This window comes from Macrobrachium nipponense, chromosome 3 (assembly GCF_015104395.2).
Source record: "Macrobrachium nipponense isolate FS-2020 chromosome 3, ASM1510439v2, whole genome shotgun sequence".
Lineage (NCBI taxonomy): Eukaryota > Metazoa > Arthropoda > Malacostraca > Decapoda > Palaemonidae > Macrobrachium > Macrobrachium nipponense.
In genome coordinates this window covers 75,106,193-75,113,692 of record NC_087202.1, presented here as the reverse complement: position 1 = coordinate 75,113,692, position 7,500 = coordinate 75,106,193, and the positions used below count along the sequence as shown (strand labels likewise).

The following is a 7,500-nucleotide window of genomic DNA, read 5'->3' as shown; positions in this document are numbered from 1 at the left end:
ATATCAAAGTTATACACAATCGACTTGTCTTTTTCAAAATTGATTTCTTTACCTTTTGCCCCCATAATATGCAAAGGTTCCCATTCGTTATATCTTCTTTTTCCAAATAAACTCTCTCATTTCCACCCATATATCTTCATACCGAACACCCCTTTTGTTTTTTACCAGGGGATCTCCTCCTCCATACCGTTTCTCTCCATCATGGATTGCGCTCTTCGAAACCATTAACTCTTTGCTGGATTATGTGACCCACAAGAAATAACAGTCGCTCCGTGTAGGCTTTACCCAGTTGGATTCTTTGGGCAAACAAGGTCACTTGGATGAAGCAGTACAGTGGGAAACTGTTCATGATAACTTTCTCTGCCCGAGGGAGATCACTTAACCTGAAAAGTATTGCTCTGCCTAGATTAATTGATTCGACCTAGAAAGTATTGCTCTTCCCAGAACAAGTGACCTGACCTGAAAAGGGTACCTTGACCTGAAAGAGACTTCCCAGCCCACAAGAGACCTGCTGACCTAAAAGAGACGCCAAGTAGATGTTCATCGAGACCCAGTGCATCACTGGCCTGCAGAGATAAATGCTAATGTGCATCGGGATTTTTTCTTTTTTCAGACCTGCCGGCTTTAGCCAAGTATTTTAGTAGCTGCTTAGAAATATTTTATGCCTGTTAAAGGAGCTGAACTTAAGTAGAGCAAGAAGTCTTACTAAGTGTCCATAAAGAAATTCGTAAAGTAGATTAATGAACCTTTGTGGCAATTCTCCATCACTTTCACCTGATAACTCAAAAAGTACCAGATGCATTGCGGTGCAATTTTGTGGTGGAGTTTCCGGAGTAAGAGAAAGATGACCTTGCTTTGATATGAATTGTGGGTGTCCGGTAATAGTCACAGGGAAAAATTTCGCAATTTGGACTAGGAAAAAAAGTCACTTTAATTTATGGTGGCTACTAATACATTCACAATTTTTCTTTAGGGGGGACATTATCTTTATGACATTTACTGTCTTTTGTTTATATTTATACGGAAATCCCCAACGGGCTTGTACTTAACACGGCAGAGAGTTGGATACATACCGGATAAAAAAAATAAATAAATAAAATCCCCTACCTGCTTATACTAAGCACGCCACAAAGGTGAATACATACCGGTAAAAAAAAATCCCCAAACAGCTTGTACTAAACACGCCACAACTTTGGATTAATACCGGATAAAAAAAAAATCCCCAAACAGCTTGTACTAAAACTCGTCGCAAAGGTGAGTACATGTACCGGGTTAAAACCCTTGGGGGTCACTAACTAAGAAAGATTGCTGACTTTTTTTTCTGTGACTTTTCTATGTGAGTTTTTTTTTCCCTGGATTCGAATTGTATACGGATCCTGGATAAAGATCTCGGTGAAGTTGGAGTCATGCAATTTGTTAAGTGCTTTTAGTTTTGTATCAATACATTATGAATAGAAGTAGGCATCAACATTCCGAAAAAATATTCTTTGATACATTTTCCGACCGAAGCAAGAAGATATTCTGGAAGATTGAATCCTCATTTAAGAAAACAAAATTTTTGATTGAAAACCTACCACGAGACCAAGAAATGACAGCGCAGCCATCAAAGATGAAGTGGAATATGAAAAACTTGTCAATTTTGATAGCTGTTTGCTGTTAATATTATTATGATAGAATAGAATTATATTTTGATGAGCCGATGAAGTTAATAATATTATTATGTAATAAAAATCCACAACTACATCAATTGTATTAATATGTAAAAGATAAAAAAAACTCGAACACTCGGACAATGTTTTTCCTCAGTCATTACGTTAAAATAACAGGGTTCCTCGTTGGACGAGTGGTTTACGCGCTCGTCTACCGACTCGGTAGTCGCGAGTTCGACTCCCCGCTTTGCCAACGTTGAATCAGAGGAATTTATTTCTGGTGATTAGAAATTTCTCGATATGCTGTGGTTCGGATCCCACAATAAACTGTAGGTCCCGTTGCTAGGTAACCAATTGGTTCCTAGCCACGTAAGAATATCTAATCCTTATACTTAACTTTTAACGTTAGAATCCAAAGGCGAGTTTTAACACTGGGGAGCGGATAACCAGACAACCCTTCACGGAAGCACTGGTTCGGGTGTTGTGTACTGTGATCCCCTATTCAACCGGCAAGCGCTTCAGTGATGTGATTGGTATGGTCTTGGCTGCTTGCCACCTCGGTGGCCGCGAGTTCGATTCTCCGGCATTCCACTGAGGGGTTAGAGGTGTGTATTTCTGGTGATAGAGGTTCACTCTCGACGTGGTTCGGAAGTCACGTAAAGCCGTTGGTCCCGTTGCTGAATAATCACTGGTTCCATGCAGCGTAAAAACACCATACAAACAAACAAAGTGATTAAACCGGCAGTTGCGCCAGCCGTTCAGGTGTTCGGAAGTAAGCTGAAGGTCGGATCACGCCTTGTTAACTCTGTGCGTAAATATTTTTAACACTACTGTGGCAGTTAGTTCACGATTATTATTATTATTATTATTATTATTATTATTATTATTATTATTATTTTTGGTAGAAGACCCTCTTTTAGGCAAATGCTGTTAAAAAGGATGGCAGAATTAAGCGAGTTGATTTTATATATTGTTTTTCTATTTTCCTTACAATTCGCTTCTCAGGCTCAGCGATGTTTCCTGAGTAAACTGGCCCAATATTCATATTGGGAATTTTCAAAAATTATAAATGCTGAAGGAATCCTTCAGCATTTATAATTTTTGAAAATTCCCAATATGAATATTGGCCAGTTACTCAGAAACATCGCTGAGTCTGAGAAGCGAATTGTAAGGAAAATAGAAAAAACAATATATAAAACAAACTCGCTTAATTCTGCCATCCTTTTTAACAGTATTATTATAATATTATTATTATTAAATAAATAAAATTCAGGTTGGTCGTGTTATCCAAATAAAAGTTCTACAGAGCTCTATAAAGTTTGCTCATCGCACACCTGTACTCCTTATCATATGCGAGTCTCATTTGTGTTATTTCATTCACATTTTTCATGCCTACATTTTCTCCTCGTAAAGAAGATTCATAATTGCCGAAACATTTTTACTCTGTTAATACCGGAGTTGCCTTAAAATAAGGAATTCTTTAGAGTCTGTTATCACTTATTTCACTGTCGTAGCTGCTTATTGTAGTTGGATTTTTTTTTTACTCATTTTAAATGCTTCTGAACGCGAAACGAAAAAAAAAAAAAAAAATGTTTCCAGGTCGTGTGAACACGTGCGCTGTATGAACTGAAGCGCAGGGTGCACCCATGTATTGTCGGATGTATATAGAAAAGTCACGGGTAAAAAAGTCACAGAAATAAAAAAAAGTCACATTAATCTTTCCTAGAGAGTGACCCCCAGTAGTTTTGACCCAATATGTATCCACATTTGCAGCGTGTTTAGTACAAGCCCATTGGGAGTAATTTTTTTTACCCGGTATGTATCCATGTATCTACATTTGCGGTGTGTTTAGTAAAAGCCCGTTGGGATTTTTTTTAACCCGATATGTATACATGTATCCACATTTGCAGCGTGTTTAGTACAAGCCCGTTGGGATTTTTTTTTTAAAACCCGGTATGTATCCATGTATCCACATTTGCGGTGTGTTTAGTATAAACCCATTGGTGATTACCGTAAAAACATTAACAAAAGACTGTAAATATCATAAAGATAATGACCCCCAAGATATATTGTAAATTGTTCTCTGTGACTTCATTACCGGCCACTATAAATTAATGTGACTTTTTCCTAGCCAAAATTATGGCTTGTTATTTTGACATTTTTTCTTGTGGCTTTATTCCCGGCCACCGTATTGTCATCTGTGCTTAACTGATATATTCGTGCCAGGATTTACAGCGTCCCAATGATCGGGAATTGCTGCTTGGACCCTCTTGAGATACATCCTTACCTTTCACGTCGTGGGCACGATAATGCAACTGTAACGATCAAATCCCTTCAGAAATATTAGTCTTACAAGAAATATGAACATAAGACTTGTTTGTCATTTTTCCATATTGCCAGGTAAAAGTTTCTTGCATGTACACAGAAGACCACAGTCATATTATTTCCATAATCTCATGTTCTTGATAGGATCCAGTGTTTTAAATGTTATGAATGGCGTTGACTCTATTTTCGCGCGCATAAAAAAGTATAGTATGAGTTACCCAGAGATCGTAAGTGAGAAATTTAGTTTTGCCTTTAAAAATGAAGATAAGCTATTTGAGTGATACACACAATATTTATGTACAGTAAGCGCCTCGTCGACGTGATCGGTATGGTCTTGGCCTGCCACCTCGGTGGCTGCGAGTTCGATTCTCGAGCATTCCATTGAGGTGTGAGAGATGTGTATTTCTGGTGATAGAAGTTCACTATCGACGTGGTTCGGAAGTCACGTAAAGCCGTTGGTCCCGTTGCTGAATAACCACTGGTTCCATGCAACGTAAAAACACCATGCAAACTAACAAACAAAAATATATAGTGTGTGTCTGTATGTGCGCACACGCGCGTTACAATATGTCAGTATATCAAGAGTGATACAAACTGATTGTCGGGTTTATGTGAACAGGTTTCATGTGTACTTCCGTGCTAAAATAGCGCCCCTTATGTTAGTAATTATTCCTTGCGTGACACTCGCTATTATTTCTGTTACGGTATTGATTTTGCTATTAAATCGTAATGACTTGATTACCTGTTCTTTGCGCTTGAAAATTCTGTGTGTGTGTCTCTCCTTTCCCTCCTGCTCTCTCTTTGAAATTTGTTTGTAAACATACATATATACATATACATATATTATATATATATATATATATATATATATATATATATATACATACACTAGGTTCTACTACAATACTTTTAGCATTTATTTTGTTTATCCATTTTCTTTACCTCATGCTTATATACATGGTTATTTATATTATATAGTATATATATATATATATATATATATATATATATTGTGTGTCTACTTATGTATGTATGTATTTATGTGTGTATGCATGTATGTTTAACTGAATCACGAAAATTTAAAACGTAATGAATATATAAATAGAGACAAAAGCCACCATGGTAAGTGAAACAATGGAGTATCGCTGCAAAGCCTTTAGACTTCTAGCTCTTAACAAAGCAGAGTATGCTCAGTAAAGGACCAGATGTCGAAAGGCCTTGCAGCGGTACTCTATTGTTCCACTTAGCTTCGTGGCCTTTGACACACACACACACACACACACACACACACACACACACATATATATATATATATATATATATATATATATATATATATGTGTGTGTGTGTGTGTGTGTGTGTGTGTATGTGTGTTTGTATGTATGTATGTATATAAATATATACATATATAATTATAGCTCTTTATCTCTACTTTAAAAATCATCTCTTTCTATTTTGATTTTAAAAACGAATGCATAGTTTTTTGCACATTCCGTTCATAAAGCCGCATCAAGCAGCTCAATTTATAACTATTCCTTTCATTCCAAGGTCAGTGCGACAAACCCCGACTGTCCTGGACGGGAATCCCTCACTGTCCGTACGACACATTCCACAGGTTTTAAACAGCCATTCTCGTTTACTTACTCTCCTTTTGTGATTATTCTTCTTTCATCTACTCTTCTTGCGTGTAGTCATATGCAAAGCAGCTTACTTTTGGCAGCTGGTTAAGATTTTTTTTGTATCTCCTCCTCCTCCTACTCCTATTTAAGTAATTACATATATTCGTTTTAACAGGACTCGTTCGTGTGCGTTAGACTTTATGATATAAAGTTGTACGAATCTGGTATCCTATAAGTCAATAGATGTGTATATTTACAAATGTGGCATGTAGAATAACCATTGTAAAGTTTTTTATTTAATTTTATTTCCTCCTCCTCCTCCTCCTCCTCCTCCTCCTCCTCCTCCTCGGGATTGAGAGGAAAACAGAAATGAAACAAAAGAAACAGGAAAAAAGTTACGTATATCTTAGTTTAACCAGACCACTGAGCTGATTAACAGCTCTCCTAGGGCTGGCCCGAAGGATTAGATATTTTTACTTGGTTAGGAACCAAGTGGTTTACCTAGCAACGGGACCAGCTTATTGTGGGATCCGAACCACATCGAGATATGAATTTCTATCACCAGAAATAAATTCCTCTGATTTCGCGTTGGCCGAGCGGAGAATCGAACCCGGACCCTGAGATCCGTAGTCGATCATGTAACCAACTCGTCTAACGAGAAACTCTTAGAGTATGAGGATGTATGTTAAAAGCGCTCTTCTTTGTCATATAAATTGGCGTTTATCGTTCCTTCTCTGAGTACATCTCTGATATATTTAGCCCTTCCCACATAGTTCTTTTCAGTATATTTCACTTTCATAATTGTCGATTTTTCAATAGGTTGGATGCGTAATAAGCTTAGCATATGAAAAGAAAATTGATTTCATTTTACCGTATTTAATGTCTCCCGTTATAGTTAGTTAAATTTTTATCACATTAAATGACTCAGTTTTTTGCAACCGAGTATTAGAGTATAGAGTTTGGTCAGCTTTCCTTTTAAAATACCTTCCTGCTTAAACTTAATTTTTAAGTTTATGTTTCTGTAATCAAGGATTATGTAACTTCACTGCATTTGTCCACTTTTTTATTGATCAATATTCAGTCATTTTATTCCGTATATTATTTAGTCCGACGTGTGTCTATACATCTCATTCCTTGATATACTTCGAAGTACTTTAGAAGAAAAATTTTTCTTATCGGTCACCTGTTTATAATCTCGTCTCTCCATCGTCTCTCTCTCCTCTTCTCTCTCTCAGCTTCAGTCGCCGTTTCATTCCTCATTGGGAAATAGAAACCTCTGGCACTCGAAGAGATCGAGAGGAAATCAGCGCTTTGTGAAGGGGGTAAATGTACCATCTTTTCCCTCTCCGCCTTCCATCCAGCGCCCCCTTTTTTTCTCCCCCCACCCCCCCTGTAAAAAGGTTAAATGAGCCGGTGGGAGGGGGATGGTTGGGGGGTGGGAAGGGTTCTCGTTCAGGGTATGTTCCTCGCAATCGCGTTTCCTCACAAGCTGGTTGCAATTAACGACGGGAGCGCGTATCGAGTAAATATACATACATTCACCGGCATGGCCGCCTCTATTTTCACTCATTATAATCATCATCATGTTCCCGATCAACTAACAAGTCTCTGTGACTTCTTCTTTTTTTCGAATTCGGAAACTTTTATTCATGCTTGTATCAGTCCGTTTGAAGACGGGCATAGCGTTTCGTCTTGGATGAACCCGCCAAAATCGGGGCCATGTCTCTCTCTCTCTCTCTCTCTCTCTCTCTCTCTCTCTCTCTCTCTCTCTCTCATAAAAGTATGATATTCTTCTTCACTAGAGATCTTAGGTAAAAAGTTACGCAGTTATGAAAATATGAGCAATGTGGACACATACACACATACACGCACACCAACCATCACACTTACACCCTTACACTCTTTG

At 37.8% G+C, this 7,500-nt stretch overlaps 1 protein-coding gene across 1 annotated transcript in view; it reads left to right on the top strand.

Annotated features, from left to right (window-relative positions):
* Positions 1–7,500, top strand: part of LOC135221821 (GTPase-activating Rap/Ran-GAP domain-like protein 3) — a 967,251-nt gene that overhangs the window by 577,546 nt on the left and 382,205 nt on the right.